Genomic DNA, 24,694 nt, shown 5'->3' on the forward strand with positions numbered 1-24,694 from the left:
TCTTGGAGAACAGGCATTTCCTCCCTTCCTTTCTGATGAGGAAGAACAATGCTTACCATCAGGGAAAGACACAGAAATCAAGGCTTCTGTGTCCCAGCCCACCCAATGGGCTCAGACCATGGAAGAGCTCAAAAATAATTTTGAAAATCAAGTTAGAGAGGTGGAGGAAAAGCTGGGAAGAGAAATGAGAGACATGAAGTCAAAGCCTGAACAGCAAATCAGCTCCCTGCTAAAGGAGACCCAAAAAAATGTTGAAGAAAATAACACCTTGAAAAGTAGCCTAACTCAATTGGCAAAAGAGGTTCAAAAAGCCAATGAGGAGAAGAATGCTTTCAAAAGCAGAATTAGCCAAATGGAAAAGGAGATTCAAAAGCTCACTGAAGAAAATAGTTCTTTCCAAATTATAATGGCACAGATGGAGGCTAAGAACTTTATGAGAAAGCAAGAAATCGCAGAACAAAGCCAGAAGAATGGAAAAATGGAAGATAATGTGAAATATCTCATTGGAAAAACAACTGACCTGGAAAATAGATCCAGGAGAGACAATTTAAAAATTATGGGACTACCTGAAAGCCATGATCCAAAAAGGAGCCTAGACATCATCTTTCATGAAATTATCAAGGAAAACTGCCCTGAGATTCTAGAACCAGAGGGCAAAATAAATATTCAAGGAATCCACAGAACACCACCTGAAAGAGATCCAAAAAGAGAAACTCCTAGGAACATTGTGGCCAAATTCCAGAGTTCCCTGGTCAAGGAGAAAATATTGCAAGCAGCTAGAAAGAAACAATTCAAGTACTGTGGAAATACAATCAGGATAACACAAGATCTCGAAGGGCATGGAATAGGATATTCCAGAAGTCAAAGGAACTAGGACTAAAACCAAGAATCACCTACCCAGCAAAACTGAGCATAATACTTCAGGGGAAAAATTGGTCGTTCAATGAAATAGAGGATTTTCAAGCATTCTTGATGAAAAGACCAGAGCTGAAAAGAAAATTTGACTTCCAAACACAAGAATGAAGAGAACCATGAAAAGGTGAACAGCAAGGAGAAGTCATAAGGGACTTACTAAAATTGAACTGTTTACATTCCTACATGGAAAGACAATATTTGTAACTCTTGAAACATTTCAGTATCTGGGTACTGGGTGGGATTACACACACACATATGCACACATGCACACATACATAGAGACAGAGTGCACAGAGTGAATTGAAGAGGATGGGATCATATCTTAAAAAAAAAATGAAATCAAGCAGTGAGAGAGAAAGATATTGGGAGGAGAAAGGGAGAAATTGAATGGGGCAAATTATCTCTCATAAAAGAGGCAAGCAAAAGACTCATTAGTGGAGGGATAAAGAGGGGAGGTGAGAAAAAAACATGAAGTCTACTCTCATCACATTCCACTAAAGGAAAGAATAAAATGCACACCCATTTTGGTATGAAAACCTATCTTACAATACAGGAAAGTGAGGGATAAGGGGATAAGCAGGGTGGGGGGGATGATAGAAGGGAGGGCATGGGGAGGAGAGTGCAATTTGAGGTCGACACTCATGGGGAGGGATAGGTTCAAAAGAGAATAGAAGTAATGAGGGACAGGATAGGAGGGAGGGAAATATAATTGGTCCTATACAACACAACAATTATGGAAGTCATTTGCAAAACTACACAGATTTGGCCTATATTGAATTGCTTGCCTTCCAAAGGGAAGGGGTGGAGAGGGAGGGAGGTAAAGAAGTTGGAACTCAAAGTGTTAGGATCAACTGTCGAGTTCTTGCCACTAGGAAATAAGAAATATAGGTAAAGGGGTATAGAAAGCTATCTGGCCCTACAGGACAAAAGAGAAGACGGAGACAAGGGCAGAGAGGGATGATAGAAGAGAGAGCAGATTGGTCATAGGGGCAATTAGAATGCTTGGTGTTTGGCGGGGGGAAGGGATAAAAGGGGAGATAATTTGTAACCCAAAATTTTGTGAAAATGAATGTTAAAAGTTAAATAAAAAAAAGAAAAAAAATTAATGGAGTCAGATGATTGATTTGTTAAATGGGAGGCACATGTCTAGGAAATAAGATGCTGCAATAGTAGGAATATAGCCGACCACCAGAGTTACTCTTACAACCTAGGTAGAGTGAGTTGTAGCACTCACTCACCCCACTGGGGGAAAAACAAAAATTAACAGGTCATTGTGGGTACAGGCTGAGTGAAAGATACAACCCAAGGAGACAAGGGGAAGGATATATACCCACTGCATCCCTATAGACTTTCACCTCAGCCAAAAATGACTTGACATTTGCCCCACAGGAATAGTGTTCCTTTTTTCCAGTTTCTCTCATTATTTTATTTATCTTTCCTTTCTCCTCCATTCCTTCTTCTCTTCTATCTTTTATCCCCCCTCCTCCCCTTTTCCTATCTCCCCTCCATCTCTTTTTCTTCCTTTTTACTTTCCCTTTTCTCTCCCTTTTCCCTATTCTTTTTCACCCCCTTCTTTTTACATATTTTCTTTACCTCTATTTTCCTCCCTTAGTCTTTTTTTCTTTTTTCCTTTTCTTTCTCTTCCTCCCCTTCTTCCTTTTCTTCTTCTCTACCATCCTTCTTCTCTTCCTTTTATATCAACTGTGCCTTACAAATTGTATGATCCATTCTTTTAGATACTTTTAAAAAATATTACCCTTCACCCACTGGGAAGCTAAGCATCACTCAGTGCCCTCTGATTGCAATCCTAAAATGTCATCAAAATCTAGAGGTAGAATCCTGTCATATCACCCTTTTCTGGCTGCAGCAAACTCACACTAAAATAAGTCATTTTTTAGGAAATATAACTCTTTACATGTTAATAAAAGAAACCTGATTTGGCTCTTATTCATTTACACATTCTTCCAATAGATAGGAAAAAATATACCCTTTACTTGAATCTATAAATGAATAGAATATATAGCTCACTAGCTATTGGACTCAGTTTGGAATACTACATGATCCAAATGTAGTTTCCTTGTCCTTCTTAGGAAACCAGTTAACAGCCTCCAATTGCCTGGTCCCAGTCAACTGTTACCAGTCAGTACTAAATAGTTTTGTCTCTGTTAAAATACATTGTCTCCACCAATGCAGTGAGGAACTATTTAATTTGTCCAAGCATTTCAGAAAGCAATTTGAGATTATGTTAAGAAAATGACTAAAATGTCCCCCCAAGGAGGACTGTGATAAGAGAAAGGAAGAAAGGAAGGAAGGAAGGAAGGAAGGAAGGAAGGAAGGAAGGAAGGAAGGAAGGAAGGAAGGAAGGAAGGAAGGAAGAAAAGGAAGAAGAGAGAGAAGAAAGAAAGGCCACACATATAACACATTAATGATGACAATACTCTGTGTGATAAAAAAAAAAAAACAAATGAATATCCATCAATTAAGGAATAGTTATACCACTTTGGGACATGATTTTAAGAAATATGTCTTATGAGAAATTATGCATATTATGAAATCAGAAAAAACATGACAAAACGTGCATGAACAGATGCAAAGTGAAGTAAGTAGAACCAGGAAAACAATATATAAAATGACTACAATATTGTAAATGGAAAACAAAATTCAAACAGTCAAAACCTAATATTATGAAATTATAATAGCCAAGCATGAGAAGGTACTCTTCCATTCTTTGATAAAGTTGGAGGCTATGGGAGTAGTATACTGCATATAATGTCAGGCTTTTTCAGCATGTTAGTAGGTAATGAAAAAGGAAATATCTATATATCTATCTATATCTATATCTATATCTATATCTATATCTATATCTATATATAGGAGTATTGGTGTGACATGGATATTACACTTCTATTTGCCCTCTAAGTTCATTCACTCATGGGGGCATACCCATGTGTTCTCCCTGCCCCCGGAGAGGGATGGCCACAAGTACTTCAAGTCACCCTCAGAATACTAAAGGTAACTCTAATATGGCAGAGGTTATACCCCTTCAACTTATCATTGTAGGTCCTGAACCCCCATCACCATGCTCCTCATTTTCACACAATAAAATCATAATTCTTAAACACTAAACATTTATTAAACAATAAGGCAAAATCAAGAAGCCTAAGTTTTAAAATAAAAATCAAAAGAAATAATTAAATTATAGGTCAACCTATTAGCCTACTCACACACACACACACATACCCATTCACAGTGCAGATGGCAGTAATAATAGGCACAAACTTAAAATCTGTATATGTGTGCACATGAAGAGCTATATAAGAGGAAACAGTGGAGAAAAGCCCTTGGGAATTTTGAATGTTCCTATCATATGAAATAAAGAAGTACAGAATAATTATAGAAAACTAGAAATAAGGCATATGCTTAGGGTAACCCATGTACTGGGCCAGCTCCTGACTCTGGACTTCAGACTTTGATATCCTTGGTCATATTAGGGAAAAATCTGAACCACACAATATTTGTTTAGTTTGGCCACTGCTCTTCTTGGCCTTTCCACTCTCTTGGACAAAACTGCTTCTCTGCAAGTCTTAGACCATGAAGTCAGTATAAGATCTTCTAGTTAAACAGTAATATACTCTCTGTGAGAAGCCTTTTCCTTAAGACATGGAATCTGCAGACCCATACACATCTTACCTCCAAGGTAAGAGTAGTTTCTCCCTCTGTAGCCAGGTAGAGCAGCAGAGGACACCACATGAAGTCTCTAAGGAGTTTGTCTCCTTTCTGTCAAGCTCTGGATGATGCTAAAGAAAAAGGCCATCAAATGCTGCCACATCTTTTTTTTTTTACCACAAGGCATGTGCTTTCCTCCAATCAGCTTTCAGTATCGAGCTTTCTTTCAATCAAATCAACTCCCCAAACAGCTGCAGATCCTATCTGATGGGTCAGCTTTTAAGATACAGATCTTACTACAGAGAAAGGCAGACAAGGCCATTCACTTTTTCACCCATAGAAGTGAATCTACCTTTCTTCCAAATAACCTACAGCACTGAAACTTTGCTCCAATCTGCTTCCAGTAGCCAAGTGTCTTCTACAGGAGAGTTGTACAAAGTCTAAGTTCTTTTTTCAGCACTCAGATCTGTGGATGCTTTTCTCTTACATTGCTTTCTCCTTTCCTTCTCTTATCCCGACTTCTGAGTTTCTTCTCTCTGTAGCTTCTGTTGTCTTCCCTTTTCCTGTTGGCTTCAAGGTGGTACAGTGGACTTGGTATCAGAATGACTTGAGTTCAAATCCTGTATCAGGTGCTTTGCTAGCAGGTTACTCTAGGAAAGTAATTTACTCCTTCTGGTCCTCAATTTCCTCATCTGTAAAATGGGGGTGACAATAGTATTTGTTTCAAGGGTTGTTGTGAGGAATGAGATAAGATGTGTAAAGCACTTTGCAAACCTTACAGTGCTGTATAAGTGCTAGCTATTATTAATATTCTCTCATTATCTTCTACTTTCTAATCCTTACTCTCATGTTTCAAAGCTGAGTTTCCAAAGTGACTCTCATTTCTGCCTTATGATAAGAAATACTATATCCACACTCTTCCAAGTACATAAATTGTTATTGCTCAATAATCCCATAATCCCAAAAATATTTATTTAATGCAGTTTCCCACTAATAAATTCAAAAATCCTCAAGAATTGTTTTCAGATTATCTGAGATAATCAATACAATATAGTTATTTTTATATTAGTCTTTGCTCTTTCCTTTGAGCTGCTTTCAAACAGGTCCTCTTAGAATATTTATTTGAGGGTCTGTTTTTTTCTCATGTCCTATGAACTGTCTTGTCTTAAGGTGGTTTTCTATGTGTCTTCTCCCAAGAGTTTTCTTTTTTCCCTTATTTTTTTTATTTAACAAATTAAAATATCCACATAAGGACCAAGCATTATCTTGTATAAACAATGTATTGCCCCATCATATAACATTAGATCAGCAAGAGACCTCAGAAACCTTCCAACATAGTGCCTTGGACATACCTATAATGGATAGTTAATAATTGTTTGTGAAATGAGTTTATTCTGTTCTAGTCTAGTCCTCTTATTTCATAGAAGAGGAAATCCAGAGCAAGGAAGGGATGTGATATGCCCAGTGCTGCATAGCTGGTTAGGAAGTGGCAGAGTTAGAACCCATGTCTCCAGTCTCATCTGATGATGTACAATAGAGTTGGCTGAGTCATGACTGGCTTAAAAAGGGAACTCTGAACAGCAGAATACCAGTCACTGGTTGGAGAACATTTATTTTTGTATTTCATATGATAAGACTTTCAAAACTTTCAGGCCCTTTCTCCTCCCTCCTGTTTATATGGCTGCTCATATACATAACATGCATAAAACATACACATATGCACACAGGACATGAACACTCATAATTACAGGTTATAGTGGAACCTAAGTACTAAGTGAAAGGTACAAACATTAAGTCATAGTGAAGGAAAAATCATGGCGGGGTGGAGGGGAGCTGCAGTTTGGAAAAATAAGCTTGTGTTTTTGTTGGGAGTACCAGTATTGGGAATTCAACTTGAAAATAATAGAACATAGCTATGTCCCAGTTAGTACTAATAATGAAACCCCTGAAGTGATCTCATCTGTTTGGATCTGTACGATTCAAAATTATAATTATGTAAAAGATGATCATTGGTTCCAGCTCTGTGGAAATATACAATGCTAATTTGAAAAAATGCAATAATTCAGGAAGTTTATTATCGCACTAATCTGGATCTAGCTATAATATAAAAACAATGTTGAGATCAGTGTTTTGTAACCTGGTAGAGACCAGAGAGATCTTGTAACACTATTGTACTATTAGGAACAGGTAAATTCTGATAGAGTAGAGTAGGCTCAGAAGGTTTGAAGGAGAAGTAACTCTATCTGGGTCTTAAAAGGCAGATATCATTTAGAAAAGCCATGCAACGTGGTAGAGCAAAAACACATCTCACAGTCAGGAAGTCCTGGGTACAGGTCCTCCTTCTGATATATTACTAACTGTGACACTGTGAGATTCACTGAGCTCTACTTCAGCAAACTTTATAAACATTGTAAATTGCAGAACAGATGATGATCTGCATACAGGGACTTCTTCAACAGGAACTTCCCAAATAAATATAATCAGAAATTTGGTTAAAAAAAAGATTTAAATGACTAGAGATATAGGGAAGGAAGAGGGCATGAGCAAAAGTAAAGGTATTGGAGTATATACACAGGGTATTTGTGATGCAATTTGTAGGGAACAAACTGTGACTTCAATGTAAAAAGGGTTTGATTTCGAGTCAGAGGATGTGGGCCGAAAGCATTGTTACTGGATTGCACCCTGTGTGAATGGTATGGACAGTAAGTGACAGAAGAGAGATCACCAAGGCATAGGGCAATTTGGGAAACAACCTTCTGATTTTGGAGATAGGATAAGGGCATGGGAAATCACTTCTTGTCTCAGTCTCAGTTTCCTCATTGTTGAGTAGGTTGGATTAGATGACTATGACTTCTAGCCCTTCATCTAAGGATCATGAATTATAAGTGGTCCCATCTGAATGGAGCATAGGGTGCAATTAGAGGAGAAATGGGAGATAAAGTTGAAGAAGTAGATAGTGGCCAGATTGTGGGAGACCTTGAATGTCAAGTTACAGAGTACAAACTTTATTATATAGGCAGTAGGGAGCTGTTAACAGGGTTTAAATGGCAACAAGGCACCTGGAATTTTTATTTCCAGGGATGCTTTTCCCATGGTGTTTTCTCTTTTTTTTGCATCATCCTACACAAGTTGATATTAAATTTTGTGATTACACTTTTATATTTCTCAGATGTCTTCGTTGAACTTTGGCATTTAGATGCGGTCTAGCTGTCAGCTAGTGGATTAAGAATCATTCCTACTGTCAAATGTTCTATCCATTTTCATCACTTAAGAGCGATAAAGTGGGGATTCACAGCCAGATTTAGACAAGCTTAGCCTTCCTAGGTAGTATTTCCTTGTCAGACCCCCAATGGAACCCTCTAATACCATCCCCACGAGAGAGCTTAATATCTTGACTTTAGCCAGGGTCTTATTCACTGTGACACTTTGGTGAGAAATGCATTGATTTTTCAGTTCTCCCCTGGGTAATGTCCAATCACAGAAAGGTGAATTAGGGTCAGAAGGCACACTTTGTCCCAAGATTGATTCTATGTCACAAAAGGAAATCGTTAACTTTATAGAATTCTACATTTTTGTGGTTCCCTATTTACATGTAATTCCTTCTCTAGTACGAAATATTCCATTTCCCCCTCTGGAAAGAGAGGAAGCTTGTTATACACAGATCGATTTCTTTCTACTCTGGTTTCCTTTATGTCTGGAAACAAATTGTAGAGGCTAGCATTAGGGAGGTAGGAGTCATTCTGGGGAATGTAGATGGTTTGCTCTGGTCCGTGTTGACAGGCAGATGGAGCACAAAGCATGAGAATCTGAAAAAGACTGGAGGTGTTCTCCAAGACTATCTCAGGCCCTTCGCTCTTCTTTCTGTTCATAGTCTCTCGATAACTTCATCAGATGACTTGGATTTATCTCTATAAATGTGATTCATAGATCGTTATATTGAGCCCTAGTCTCTCTCATGAGTTTTTGTCCTAAACCAACAGTTGTCTATTGGGTATTTTAAACTGAATGTTCCAGAAATATCTCTAACTCAACATGTCCTAAGTAGAACTCTTATCTTTTTCCTAAACTCATTCCTAATCCAAACTATCCTATTTCTGTTAAAGGAATAATCATTCATCTAATATCTCAGGTTTTTAACCTTGATAATACCCTCAACCCCATGATCCCTCTCATCCCACATATCCAATTAGTTATCAAATCTTGATATGTCTATCTCTACGTCGTATCTTACATTCAATTCTTCTGTACTCACACAGCCGTCACTTTAATTCTAATTCTTATCACCTCTCACCAAAATTACTGCAATAGCCTTTTAATTGTTTTCATTGTCTCAAGTCTCTTCCTGTGCCTTTCCTCCCTCCATCTTGGTGAGAATGTTATTTTCTTTACTTAAAGATCTCACTGTGTCACTTCCTTATTCAATAAACTACAATGACTCCTTATTGCTTGTAGGAATAATATAATGGGGTTAGTTTTGGTTTAGTTCATAAGGACTTTCACAGTCTTTTCCCAATCTCTCTTTTGTCTCATTGTCTATTATTCTCTTTTCCTTATTTCAAGACCCAACCTAATTGGCCTTCATCATTCCTCAGATAAATAGTCCATTTGCCTTTGGTGGCCATTGTGCCACTTCCATGCCCCTCTCCTGTGCCTGAAATAGATTCCTTCTTTATTCCTGCCTGAAAAAAATTAATTTTCCTTTAAAATAGTTCAAGAATCACCTTCTAAATAAATCCTTTCCTACTCCCTTAAACTGTTAGTATCCTCCTAACTTAAGTACTTTGTAATTATTTTTTATTCTCTTTCTATTCATTCTATTTAAACTTCATAATAGATAGATAGATAGATAGATAGATAGATAGATAGATAGATAGACAGACAGACAGATATATCCTTCATTAGAATATAAGCTCTTTGAGAGTGGAGATTTTATATTTGTATCCTCAGTACCCAGCCCATTGTTGTTCAGTTGTTTTTTTTCTTTTTCAGTCATTTCTGACTCATGAGTCCATATGGGATTTTCTTTGTAAAGATACTGGAGTGGTTTGCCATTTTCTTTTATAACTCATTTTATACATGAGGAAACTAAGGCAAGCAGGTTTAAGTGACTTGCCTAGAGTCACATAGCTAATAGACATCTGAGACTGGATTTGGAATCAGATCTTCCTAACTCCAGGTGCAATGTTCTATCTACTGTACCACCTAGCAGCCCATAGTAGGTAATTAATAAATGCTTATTGATTAATTGAAAATTGATTTTGAAATAGCAGCACTTTATTCTAACATATCTTATTTGATACTGTGATCTTCAATTGATAAGGGGGAAAAAGACCCAGCTCTAATGGTCTTTAAGTTTAGGTTTCAGATTTTTCTCTGCTTCTTTATAATTTTCTTTTCTCTCCAAAATCCTTCTCTAAAATATTCTGGGATCATAGGATTTTGAGTTGAAAAGGATCTTGAGATTATTTAGTCCAAATTAATTTTGTAGATCAAGAAGCTAAAGACCAAAGGGACTAGGTATCCCACCCAAGGGCACAGAGAGAGCAAAGAACAGAACCAAGTACTAAACACAGACCCTCTAAGTCCTGGTGCAGGACTTTGGCCCTTCTTTGGGTGGTGTTGATGAGCACCAGTCATGCATGTTGTTGGATAACAGCTGCTCCATTCAGGTAGGTGAATAGTTTGTCTATCGGCTTATTGCCCATACTCACATGGTCATCAGGCAGAAGGTAATCACTGGAAATTGGATGAACATTTCCCTTCATATGACATAATTCTGAATTTTAAGAATGATGAGAAAATTGTGACAGTGTCACTCATCCATCCCTAGACAACTAATGAGTTTTTTAATGGCTGAAAAGGGCTCCCTATTAAGAAAATATTTTGACTTGAAGCTTGTTCTGAAAAATTTAGAATTTTTACAGGTTACAAGCTGACAGGTAGGTAGATGTGGAAGTTTTCTGGAACTGAACATTTGGGATGCATTCCTTTTCTTGTGTATCCTCTCAATGACCTTTTCATACTATAAGCTGTGATGAAAAAGCATCTAAATTAATCCCATTAGTCAACTTGTGACATGTTGCTTAAAATACAGAAGATGCATCTCTTCATATTCTTCCCTGGTCATAGAACTAGAAGAATCAACAATTCTGACATATGGAACAATTTAAGATCAACTAGGGAAGATGAGACATGAGTCCAAAGTATGACCATTCTGTATGGTTGAGGTAAATTTGTCTTAGAGGTCATGGAGAGTGAAGAGGTTGAGGAATTATGTGCTCAGAGTATTTGAAGGAGGCAGAAGATTGAGTGAAGAAGACTAAAAGCCAGGTATGTGATTAACTGAGGAAGGGAAAAAATGACCTGGAGATAGATTAATGACAACAATAAGAATCCCTATAGGATGGAGTGAACTTTGAAGGAGGAAAAGTAATTTCTGACTGATGCTGGTAGGAATGACAATGGAGAACAAGTATACAATAACTTCTGATCCTGGCCCTGTATGCCAGAGGATATGATACAAAAACTCATATGTAGAAAATATATTAAGAGATATACTCTTGGGGGCCAGAGCCAAGACAGCAGAGTACAGGCAGCAACCTAGCTGAATTCTCTCAAACTTCCCTCTAAACTATTATAAAATAATGTCTCAAATCAAATTTTGGAGTGACAAAGGCCACAAGAGGTCAAAGTGAAATATTTTTCCAGCCTAAGACAATTTAGGAGGTCAGCAGAAGAGGTCTGTGAAACCAGGGTGGTAGTCAGCCCAGAGTGTAGTAGTAGCATCAGTGATGGGCCTTAGAGGTAGTTGGGACAGCACATGGCAGTAGCAGCTCCAGGAGCTCTCAGCCCAGAGAAAATGGTAAAGAGTATCTAATGACTGCTCAGAAACAGATTACAGTAGACTCAATTCTAATGCCCATATAGAGCTCTAGGTCACAGTTCCAGAACACAAAAGAGTAACTGTGGTTGGTTGCAAGGGATCAGGTGCCATGGTCTCAGTTCCAAGGCAGAGAGGAGCACTAGAGCTTGTGACTGTTTTGTGACTTTTGTCTAGGGACAAAAGGAATTTCCACATTTGTATTTGTAAAGATCAGAGTATAGACCAGGAGAGCAGTGACCACAGCTCTCACCAGATCATATCACCTTGGAAGCACTGAAAACTTGCAGACATCCCCACAGAACTAGTTCTGAAAATAGCAGCACAAAAAAGCTTGAAGCTTAACACAGTGTTTACCATCCCTATATGAGCACAACCCAACTTTAAAATATTTTTCAAAGTCATGAAATCAGTTAAGAAAATGAGCAAATAACAACAACAAAAATAACTTGATCTTTAAAAACTATTAAGGTGGCAGGAAAGATCAAGACAAAAACTTAAAAGAAGACGACAATGTAAAAACATCTACAAACAAAGCCTCAAAGAAAAATGTTAATTTAATCCAAGGCCAACAAGAACTTCTAAAAGAACTAAAGAAGAGATAAGATTGTAGAGGGGGAAAAATGGGAAAAGAAATGAGAGCGATGCAAGAAAATCATAAAAAGAGAATTGGTCAAAAGAGGCACAAAAAAACTTGAAGAAAATAACACCTTAAAAAGCAGGATTGACCAAATGGGAGGAAAAAAGAGGTATAAAAACTCACCAAAGAAAATAATTCCTTAAAAATTAGCATTGAGGAATGGGAAGTGAATGGCTCCATAAGACTTCAAGGATCAATAAAACAAAGTCAAAAATATGGGAAAAAAATAAAGAAAATGTGAAATCTTTCATCTAAAAAAAACAACTGACTTGGAAAACATAATAAGCAGAGATAATTTAAAAATTATTGAACTACCTGGAAGCCATGATAAAAAAGAGCCTAAACATCATTTTTCAAGAAATTATCAAGGAGATTTATTCCCATTTACCAGACTGCGTTTCTTATGAGGCTCAGAAGATGGGGCACTTAGTTCTTGGGTATGAAGTGTAACAGAACAGACTTTACTACCTGAAAGTGCTGCATCAAAATCTGATCAGACAAGGTATATACTTTGTTTGCAAGAACCAGCAAGCCCAAAGGAGAGTCAGATTAAGCTGAAGACACAATGCTGGATCTGAAACAAAAAGTTTATGTCTACTCATGAACTTCACAAGGACACTTCCCAGCACTGCTAGTAGTCCTTGTGTGCTGTACTGTGAGATTGATTGCCCACTGCAACAGCAGTAGAATCTATTAACTTGGCAAATCATTTCCTCTTACTCTCTTTTTTAAAAATATACTAGAAATTCTCATCATTTGAAATGTGTGCTGAAAATGAAGAATCATCAAATACTACTGAAAGTGCAACATTTGATTATCACTGTGAGATGAGCTTTTATCCAAACCTTCACCACACAGTGGATATATCAGGTACCCCAATGGTATTTCAGTGGCACTGCATGAAACTAGGGTTGTTCAAAAACTGCTGTCCTCTTAGGGATTTATTCAGTATTTAGAATGTCAAACCAGACCTTTCTTCTACTGTTCACAGTACAGTCACAAACTACAGAAGCTAAAAGGAGGAGATGATGTTGAATTTGAACTATCATCTGACCAGAAGACTGGAAAATATATTGAGATTAAACTGGTGAAGATTAAACTAGAAATCCTAGCTGAAGAATTAAATAATGGACAAGAAGTGTTTTATCTGACTTCCACTGACGATGTGGAAGGGAATATGTGGAAGGAAATGCTCAGATGTGGAAGAGAATGCTCAGCTGGAAACCAGAGATAAGAATAAACTTTATAATTGACACAAATAAACATATTGGTGTAATGTGTTCATAATATTGAAAAAGAAGCAAGCTCACTGTCAGGGAGTAGTTTATGCCATGAAGGAAGCATTTGACTTTGTTGTAAGAGGTGATCTTGTAAAGGAGATAGTCTTTGATTATAGTGAATTTAAGGGTGACCTAGAAGTCTTACAGCCCGGAGATGACTTGCAATTCACCATCAGACATGGAAATGGTAAAGAAGTTGCAACAGATGTCAGACTACTGCCTCAAGGAACAGCTATTTTTGAAGAGATCAGCACTGAACATTTTGATGGAAGTGTAACAAAGGTTATTCCAAAGGCATCTAATAAAACCCAAAATGATCCATTGCTTGGATTTATCAAAGCAGATTTTGTGATTCTGAAAGAACTTCCCTTTGAAGACAAAGATACAAAATTCAAGGTGACTCTGTTGGAAGTTAACCACAGTAGATTTAATATTTTGACAGACCAGTGTGACAAATTAGAAAGAGCAATCAACATAAAAGTTCTCACCAATACATTTCAATGCACTAATGAAACCAGAGAAATGGGTGTGATTGCTGCCATGAAAGATGGTTTGGGGTTTACTAAGTGTGTGGATCATGATGCCCACATGTTCTTTCACTTCAGTAAAATTCTGGATGTGAAACAGCTCCATAATTAGGATGAAGTGGTTCCTGATATATTGTCTGCCCAAGGAAATCATGCTATTCAGATTAAAAAGCTTCCTAAGGGCATGGTTTCATTCCACATCAATTCCGATCATCACTTTGTTGTCACTGTTGAGAAAGAAACTATTTTTACCAATCCCAAAACCACTAGTCCAAATAAAGGCAAAGAAAAAGAGGCTGACAATTGAATTATTACATATGATGACTGTGGGGGTGAAAATGATCATTGCATATGAAACCAAAAACCTGGAAGGTTGTATTCCTCCTCAGGCAGGAGATAACAGTTGAATTTAGTATAAGTGAAGGAAGGAGAATTGGTCGGAAGACAACAACTTGTGGCCAACTTTTAGGTTGTGACTCCAATGCCAAGAGGCTCTTGGGTTATGTAGCAACCCTAAAGGATAATGTTGGATTTCTTAAAACAAGGAAATCTTTTTTTTCCCCATTACAGTGAATTCTCTGGTGATGCCAATGGCCTAGAACTGGGGGGCATGGTCAAATATAGTTTGTCAAAAAGCAAAGGCAACAAAGTCAGTGTGCAAAAGGTGAATAAAACACACTCAGTTAATGACACAACTTGAGGAAGCTGATCCAATCATCTACTTGGGTCAAGTCATCTGACCCCTGAGGAGTGTGGATCTAACCCAGACTAAATACCGAAGCATGACTGAGATCATGAAAGATGAGGTCTATGCATTTGGCATTGTGAGGATGATTAATAAAGGGGATTGCTTCAGGAAAGAGAAAGTGTAAAATTCCAGTTATATGTCCTTGGGTCAAAATGTAGAAATAATAGCCTACAGCATCACACCCCTGTGCCAGGCCACTATGGAATGTGTGAAGGATCAATTTTTCTTTACTAACTGTGAAGCTGGAGACAACAAGAAGCACTTTTTTCACAAGAAGGAAGTTCAGGATGGCAATATAGGCTGAAAATAAGGGAGAAATCTCAGTGATTCTCAATCAGCATACTGGCAAATACAGTGGCTGCAACGTCTGGCATGTCTGTGAAGGCCCCAAAGGTGTTGCAGCTCTATGTCCTAACTGAGTGGTCAATTGCTTGAGGAGCATCACTAAACAATACCAGTGTTCTTTCCCAGTGGGTCTTCAACAACCAAGGGGACCAGATAAATCAATGGGATTTGGTGTGGAAACATCCACCAAGTTGGCGTTATTGACTAACCCCATCTACAAAACACATCAGTTAATCAGATATGATGAAGACATGTGTGTGGTGGGGGGGTTCTGGTGAAGGATTCTGAATATTTCCCTTTCTATCCCTCTCAAAATCTGCAATACTAATTCTATGGAGCTTGTGTACTAGTTTTAACACCTTCCTCATGTTATGTTTGAAAATAAATAAATTTAAGAAAACCATTTTAAAATTATGCACAGTTGTAGCCTAGAAAGCTTAAGTTGGCAACTTGTAGTTTCAATTTTAGAAGCTTTATTTGGTGCAACTAGTAAATGTAAACCTACTTTGCCCATGTAAGTGAAAAATATAGACAGTTATCTGGTCACCCTTATGAAATTCTGCACTTGATATTTAGTGTATATTCCACTTTAGTTAATTCTGGCAAGGTGTTCTGCCTTAGCTCTCAGTTGATTCTTTTTCTATCATATCCCATTCATTATGCATTAATTCTGAGGACCATATGAGGGTAGACTATATTACCTATTTTTTAAATAAACATTTGTGTGAGAATTCAAACCATTTCCTTAAGCTGATGGCCAAATGTTAAAATGTTATTTTTTTCATATCTCATTTATAATCTTGTCACAATTCACTTAGCAATGTTGGTAGATTTCAGCAGGAAATATCTTTCAGAGTATGTCTAAGTTTTTTTTTTATTTTACTATGATTAGTATGTATGGTGCATAATTTCATTTGGATGAGGTGTGCCATCAGTGTGCGATAATTTAAACATATTTAAAACCAAAAGGATAATGCACACACTTGCTGCTTAGGACACTGCAGCTTCTACATCCCAGTTTCTTTTACTGATTTGAAAACAAAAAGAAAAAAATTTTTATAAAAAGTTGTGCTTGAAATGAATCCTTCTGTCTTTACAAGCAACTGCCCTGGGCCCAGTCTTGTGAGAGACTGATACTTTGGCCTGGCACATCTGCCAAATTGTCTCTCAGGGAACTGATTGGTCCCTGGGGTCTCCATCCCAGCTCTGTGCCCTCCTCCCCTTGAAGCCCTTGCACCCAGGGAGATAGGACAGGCCTAAGGGAGAGTGGGCTTACTGGTGGTATGGAGGGAGGCCACCTCACATCTGTGGTATAACCCTCCTCCCATTTTGAAGTTGTGATCTTCTCTGAGAGACAAGGCCATGTTTATCTTCTGAGAGACAGAAAAAAAATGATCAAGGAAAACTTGCCTAATATTTTAGAACCGGAGAGTAAAATAGACATTGAAAGAATCCTCTAATCACCTCTTCAAAGAAATCTTAAAATGAAAGCTCCTAAGAATATTATAGCTAAATTCCAGAGCTCCCAGATGAAGGAGAAAATATTGCAAGCAATCAGAAAAAATAATTTCAATATTATGGAGTCACAGTCAGGATCACGCAAGATTTAGCAGCTTCCACCTTAAGGAGTGAAGGACTTGGAATGTGATATCATGGAAGGCAGAGAAGCTACGATTACAACCAAGAATCATTTATCCAGCAAAACTGAATATAATCCTTCAAGGGGAAAAAATGGATATATAGTGAATAGAAATTTTTCAAGCACTCTTCATGAAAAGACTAGAGTTGAATAAAAAAACAATTGACATTTAAATGCAAGACTCAGTGTAGAGTCATAGAAAGGTAAACTTGAAAGTGTAATCATAAGGGACTCAAGAAAGTCAAACTGTTTACATTTCAATATGGAAATATATACAGGTAAGACTTAAGAACGTTATTAGTAGAGTAGTTAGAAGGAATCTACAAAGACAGAAGGAATAGGTGTGAGTTGATTATGTTGGAATGATCTTTTAAAAAAATAAAGGAATAAGAAAGAGGGATTCGGGGGGAGGGAGAGGTAGAATGGGGAAAATGTTCTCAAATAAAAGAAACATATAAGGAAGAACTTTTATAGTGGAGAGGGAAATGGGGATGGTGTCAAGTAAAACTTGAACTTCACTCTTACTGGAATTGGTTCAGAGGGAATATATATTATATCATATTGTATATGTGTGTATATATACACATATTAAACACATGTATATATATACATAAACATGAATGCATATGCAGACATATATACATACAGATACACACACATATACATATTCAGTTGGATATAGAAATATATCTTATCCAATGGGGAAATAGGAGAGAAAATAGAGATATGGATAGGGAACTGATAAAAGAGGAGGTGGATTAAGAAAGGTAGTGGTCAGAAGCAAAGCAGACTTTTGAGGAAAGACAGGATAAAAAGAAAGAAATGCATAAAAAGAAAAAAATCAGATGGAGGGAAAGACGTAGTTATTAATCATAACTGAATATGAATGGGATGAGCTCACCTATAAAATGGAAATGGATAGCAGAATGGATTACAGACTAGAATCCAACAATATATTGTTTGCAAGAAACATGTTAAGAACAGAAAGACATGCACAAAGTTAAAAGGGCTGGAGCAGAATCTTCAACTTCAACTTTAGCTTCAGATGAGATGGAAAAGGTAGGGGGTAGTAATCACGATCTCAGGTGAAACAAATACAAAAATAGACCTAATTAAAAGAGATAATCAGGGAGAGTGCTTTTTTTTTTTTTACCCTTAATGGCACCACAGGCAATGAAATAATACAAAAAAAGGGCAAATTGCTCTGATAAAGCCTCATTTCTCAAATATATAGGGAATAAAGTCAAATTTATAAAATGAGTCATTTCCCAGTTGATAAATTACCACAGTTTATGAGCAGACAGTTTTGTAAAGAAATCAAATCTGTCTATAGTCATGTGAAAAAATGCTCTAAATCACTATGTATTAGAGAAATGCAAATTGGAACAACTCTGGCATATCACCTCACACCTATCAGAAATGACAAATGCTGGAGAGGACGATGGAAAGTAGGTACACTGGTAAACTGCTGGTGGAATTGTAAGCCAGTAGAGTCCTTCTAGTGAACAATTTGTAGTCCAAAGAGCTATAAAGCTGGGCATACCCTTTGACCAAGCAGTACCACTACTAGGTCTGTACCCCAAAGAGACCAAAGAAAAAGGAAAAAATGTACATGTAAAAAATATTTCTCAGAGTTCTTTTTGTGCTACCAAAGAATTGGAAATTGAAGAGATGATCATCAGTTGGAAAATGACTAGCTAAATAAATTGTACCATATGATTGTGATGGAATACTGTTGTGCTATAGGAAATGAGAGGGGGGATGGTTTCACACACACACACATACACAAAAAGGCCTACATGATCCAAAGTGAAGTGAAAAGAATTAGGACATTATTGTGCATTGTAATAACACTGTTGCTATGATGTTTCATTGTGAAAGACTTGGGCTACTCTGATAAATTCAAGGACCCAAGACAATTTCAGAGGAGTAGTGATGAAAAAATGCTATCCACCTCCAGAGAAAAAACTGATGAACTCAGTACGAATTGAAGTGTATTTTTTCCTCTTTTTTTCTTGCTATTCTGTGATAGAGTTAATATGGTATTATGTTTTGCATGATTTCACACATATAATTGATGTCATTTTGCTTGCCTTCTCAAGTGCATGGGGTTCAAGTGGGACATTAGGAGAGAATTAGGAATTCACATTATAAAAGAAAAGAATGTTAAAAATAAATAAGAAGTTCAAAAATAAATTTGGTTATTAGCTCTTAAAAACAACAACAAGAAAATATGGTCAGTCTCCTTAGGAAGAAACAATTTAAGTGATCATCAGAAGATTATTCTAAGAAACATTAATCTAGAATTACTGACTTAAAACTGGAAGTTGACTTGGAAGCCAAGTAGTCCAAATTCTTTGCTTAATAGATGATGAAAACTTCAGTTTTGAAAGAGAAAAATTAACTTCCTTCTGGGAAGAAGTTGATACTACAGCCCTCTGACATAAAATCCAGCCATCACCCCATTGTACCACCAAACAGTGGGATCATCAGAGGCTACAGTGGAAAAGCAAGACAGAAGAGGATAAAGACAGGATAAGAGTTGGTGAAGAATTTCCATGTTGAGGCAGCGACAGTCCACATAGCCATTGGCCAGCTACCTTCCCCAGTGACCTCCCCCACCTTTGCCAACTTACTCTGTATGAATTTCAGAAGTCTCAAATGGCATATGTCTCTAGTCCAAGAAGCTTTTTTGGAGGCTGGATAATATAGTCTGTCCCTCCTTATTATGAAAGCAGTCTGGAAGGGAACATGTTGCATATAATAGATTGATGTGGATAGGGGACTGCCAGCCAAGGATATGTAAGAAACTCCAAAGTACTAGGTATCTGCCATTTGGGGACTGCAACAGGAGACATACGCCTTGAGGGAAAGATTCATGTCCTTCAAGATATCTCATGCCAGATCCAGCTCTATTAGGAATGTATAATGTCCAGTTCTTAGCATCATATTAGGGAAGGACAGACAAATTAGAGTGTTTACAGAGCAGGGTGACCAGGATGGAGAGAGGACCAAAGACTATGCTAATGAACACTCTAGCTACACTGGCCTGCTTGCAGTTAGCACAAGTCTTCATTCTGTCTCCCACTACCATGCCTTTGCACAAGCTGCTCTCCATTCCTGGCCTCATTTCATCCTCATCTTAAAACTCTTAGAAACCCTGGCTTCTTTTAAATTTAAGTTCACGTGCCAATTCCTATGGGCAGTCTTTCCAATCTATCCTTACCAACACCCCCAAACTCAGGCATCAGTGTTCTCTCATTTCTTCACCTAGTATATAATTATTTTCCCCATTTTGTACATTCTCAGCAGAACTCAAACATCTAAAATTTCCATTCTTTCTTTTTGACTTTGTTCCCCTAGTATCTAGCACAGGTGTCACATGATAGGAGCTTAATAAATGCTTGTTGTACTTGGCCTTGGAACTGGGGATGCTTAAGCTGCAGAAGAGCAAAGAGGTAGAGACATTTTGGTAGTCATCTTAGAATTGAAAGAGCTGTCATGTGGAAGAAGGATTAATCTTGTTCTGCTTGACCCCTAGGGGATATAACCAGGAGCAGTGAATAGAAATTACCAATAATCAGAATTAGACTGGGTGTAAGGAAATAACTTTACTAGATTTCAAGATGCCTGATATTAGGTTGGTCCGTCTCAGGAAGCAGTATTACCCATTACTCAAAGTCTCAGTGCAAAGGGTAGAGACCAGTTGCTAGGGATATTGCGGAGGGCATTCTTATTAAGATATAGGTTGGACCAAGTGACTTGTGAAATCCATTCTAGCTCTAAAATTCAATGATTTTCTATTTGGGAAATTAAGATATAAGGAAAGTAAATAGGTCTACAGATATAAAATAACTGCCCTCAAATAATCAAATAAGAGTGTTCTCCACAGACCTGAATAGGAATTTTTCTCTTTCAAGTGACACTGATTGGTTCTTCCTAATTCCCAGAGTAAAGAGTGGTAAGGGTGTGTGAAATCAATCAAGGATGCTAACATGTTAAAAAAAAAAATAATAACACCACGAATGGGGTATATAGCTACCTACTTAATATCTGTGCCATAATGTATAATGGTGTTTTATACTGATGTTATAGAATTTGTGTTCTTTTCATATTTAGTAAGAAATTATCTGAATGGAAGGCAGAGTTCTCTGTCTTGGTGGAAATCTTTTGAATTAGTCTTTAAGTATGAACAGGATAGCAATGGTATTCTAACCCAACATTCCACTGGGTCTCAGTGAGTTAAAACAAATATCAGTAGAGGAAGAGGTGGCATTTCCCCATGCCCGGATGAACAGATGGAGAGAAGTCAAGATAGCTAGTGAGAATATGATTATTATTCTCCTTACCTTCAAGATATCTTTTTCCTTGTGCTCTGTTTCTATGTTCACATTTTCTGCTATTTTTTTTAAATTTCCCTATTGTTTCTTTTTTTTTAATTAGCAACAAAATCTACTTCCTCTTGATAAATTTGCAAAAGTCTTAATTGTTTTATTATTTTATTTCATTGTCAGAGAATAAGATGGATAGGGGTGGGGAGAGGCAATGGCTATTTGAATACATAGAAATTAAAAGTGTCGGGAAACTTATTTCTGGCCTGATGACTAGAGGGCATTCTGGTCTGAGGGCTGAAAACTTTGATGAATTTTACTAGTAATCTGTATTTTAAAATGCCTAACTTCTTAGAACCTTCATGAGACTGGGCAAATTTGCCTCTACACTAAAACTGGATTATTTACCTGTAGGCTATAAAAAAATCTCTATCCTCTGAAAGGAACAAAGGGCAGAAAGGAGTGAGAGTATGATCAGAGAGATCATTACCACAGTCAAGTCCTGGGGGCAAAGGTAGGGGTGGTTTGATAGGAATCAGTCTTCATATTCCCATAAAAGAAAGGGAAAATTCTTCTTAACCAAACTGTTTTCTGTAGCCTTAGCTACTGATTAGACATACAAAAAATATGATGTATAAAATGCAAGTCATTGTAGAGAGCAAAGAATAGGAGTGAAAGAAAGAGAGATGATGGAAGGTTGGGAAGGTAGCAATAAAAAGAAGGAAGAACATAGAAAAAGACATGAAGAGTAGGAAGATGAACAAAGAATAAACTTGAGGGAAAAAGGTACACAACAAGGGGAAGAGAGAAAAATGGACCCAAAAGCTAAGAGAAAGAAAGGAACAGGAAGAGTTTCACTGAATTCTGAATTGCGTTAGTCAGAGATCAGCTTTTATGATGTACTGCTCACTTGTTCTATGGTTTTGAGCCAATTTATCACCATCTTTTAACATTCTTATTCATGGGAACACAGTTGCTACACCTTTATTTTCAAACTCCAAAGCACATTTTTGAATTTGTTTCATTTTTGAATGAAGTTCTAACATTCTCTATAGATACAGTTTTCGAAGTTTATTTTAGAATGGTAACTGTATCTTGAAATAACTAACTATTCTCTGAAAATCCCTTTGCAATTCAATGCAAAGAGTCTCCATGAGTTCAGTTTATCTTTGTCCTTTGATAGAGTGGTATTGTCTCTTTTTTTAATGTCTAAAGATTGCATTTGCAACTTTATTGTTCTTTAAAAAATCAAATTATATTCATGCATTATATATATGTATGTAATATACGTGTATAGATATGTGAATGTATGTATGTATATATGCATACATATGCACATACATATACATACACACACATATACACATATGGAGAGGAATTGTGGTTATTAGGAAACCCTAGGTTCAAATAGCATTTCTGATGTATTCAGGGTATGACCCTTGGCAAATAATTCAACCTCTCAGTACCCTAGGTAATGCTGTAAAATCATAAGGTCCAGAGCAATTGCTGATCTCTATGAATAAAGGGAGCTTTTGCATAGGAAAGCTATCTATACTGATAAGATTTCAGGTGAATACAGAAATATATAAACAATCTAGAATTGGAAAAATGTGGCTGGGTCATTACAAGAACTAAGGGTGCCACTCCTACCCTTTTTCATTAAGGAAGTTCCTTTACTCTAGATCTAGGAATATAGTCAGATCAGACTCAGTCCTGACAGATACTGCTTTTAATCCAAGCTTCTATAACCTCCAGAATATCATATTCCAAGCCCTTTAATCCCTTAATGTAGAAGCTGCCAGATCCTGTGTTATCCTGATTGTATTTCCATAATACTCAAATTTTTTCTTTCTGGCTGCTTGCAATATTTTCTCCGTGACCTGGGAGCTCTGGAATTTGGCTACAATATTCCTAGGAGTTTTCCTTTTTGGATCTCTTTCAGGAGGTGATGGCAAATTCTTTCAATATTTATTTTACTCTCTGGTTCCAGAATACCAGGGCAGTTTTCCTTGATAATTTCATGAAAGATGATGTCTAGGCTCTTTTTTGATCAGGGTTTTCAAGTAGTCCCATAATTTCTAAATTGTCTCTCCTGGATCTATTTTCCAGGTCAGTTGTTTTCCAATGAGATATTTCACATTGTCTTCTATTTTTCCAATTCTTTTGGTTTTGTTTTGTAATCTCTTGGTTTTTTCATCAAGTCATTAGTTTTCATCTGCTCTATTCTACTTTTTAAAGAACTATTTTCTTCAGTGAGCTTTTGAACCTCCTTTTTCATTTGGCTCATTCTGCTTTTTAAAGCATTCTTCTCCTTATTGGCTTTTTGAGCCTCTTTTGCCATTTAAGTTAGTCTATTTTTAAAAATGTTAATTTCTTCAGCATTTTTTAGGTCTCCTTTAGCAAACTGTTGATTTGCTTTTCATGATTTTCTTGCATCATTCTCATTTCTCTTCTCAATTTTTCCTCCACCTCTCTTACTTGATTTTCAAAATCCTTTTTGAGCTCTTCCTTGGTTTGAGACCATTGCACATTTATTTTGGAGGTTTTGCATGCAGAAGCCTTGACTTTTAGGTCTTCCTCTAATGATACGCATTGTTCTTCATCATCTGAAAGGACAGAAGAAAATACCTGCTCAGCAAGAAAGTAACCTTCTATTGTCTTTTTCTTTTTTCCTTTTTGGGGCATTTTCTCAGTCAGTTACTTGACTTTTGGGTTCTTTGTCAAGAGGAGGGTATGCTCTGGGGACTTATCAGTTCTCAGTTCCTCTAAGGTGGCACAATCATGGGAGAGGACTTTACTCCTCTTCAGGCCTGTGCTCTGGTCTGGGGGTAACTACAAGCACTCTTTTCTGTGAGTAGAATTCCTTCTCCAAAGTTTCTGCCAGCTCCACCACCAGCTGTCTTCCTCACCCCAGGATGACCACTCAGGGCTAAGATTCAGATCAGTCACTCAATTCCTCCAGGGTCTTTAGGTGAAGGGCTCCAACAGTGGAAGCTGCTTTGGGGCCAGGGCTAGACCATTGAGTTGTCTCCTAACCCAGGTGAAAGAGCTTTTTCATTAACCTTTGAAGCTGCCTTTGGCAGTTTGTGGGTTGAGGAATCTGGGATAGCTGCTGCTGGTGGTGGCATCTTGAAGCCACTCCACTCCTGTCCTTGCTGTAGTATGGCCAAGGCCAAGCTGCACTCTGCATCCCATGCAACAGATCTTTCCTGTTGGCCTTCCAGACTGCCTTGGGCTGGAAATCTCTTTCACTCTGTAGTTTTGTGGCTTCTGCTGCTCTAGAATTTGTTTCGAGTCATTTTTTACAGGTATTTTATGGGCTGTGGGAGGAGAGCTTCTACAGGTGTGTCCTTCTACTCCACCATCTTGACTCCACCCCAGATATTGCTTTTAATGTGGTGGATTAGGATTCTTTTTTTTTTCTCACAATCTTCAGGTCATTAGGTACTCCATCCTGACTCCCTACAGATGATTTTTCTTATGATTCACATTTAGAGTCTCTTACAAAAAGTAAGAGTAAAGAAGAGTAAAAAAGAAAAAAAAAAAAGACATGATATACAATATAAATTAGTTAAGGAAATTGTAATTTATTCCTCTACAGAAAAGGCATGGGAACCACAGGATATTCATAAGGGTGCATCTGATGAAAACAATTAGAATAGAATTCATTGCTTTACATTATAACTACTGTTACAATCTGCTAGATTGCTGATGTCTAAATTC

At 37.3% G+C, this 24,694-nt stretch overlaps 1 protein-coding gene and 1 pseudogene across 4 annotated transcripts in view; both read left to right on the forward strand.

Moving 5' to 3' along the window:
* CDH13 (cadherin 13) overlaps positions 1–24,694 on the forward strand; it is a 1,297,228-nt gene that overhangs the window by 747,478 nt on the left and 525,056 nt on the right. The gene's annotated exons all lie outside the window — the stretch shown is intronic.
* Positions 1,562–24,518, forward strand: LOC140520318 (cold shock domain-containing protein E1 pseudogene; annotated as a pseudogene).

This window comes from Notamacropus eugenii, chromosome 1 (genome assembly GCF_028372415.1).
Source record: "Notamacropus eugenii isolate mMacEug1 chromosome 1, mMacEug1.pri_v2, whole genome shotgun sequence".
NCBI lineage: Eukaryota > Metazoa > Chordata > Mammalia > Diprotodontia > Macropodidae > Notamacropus > Notamacropus eugenii.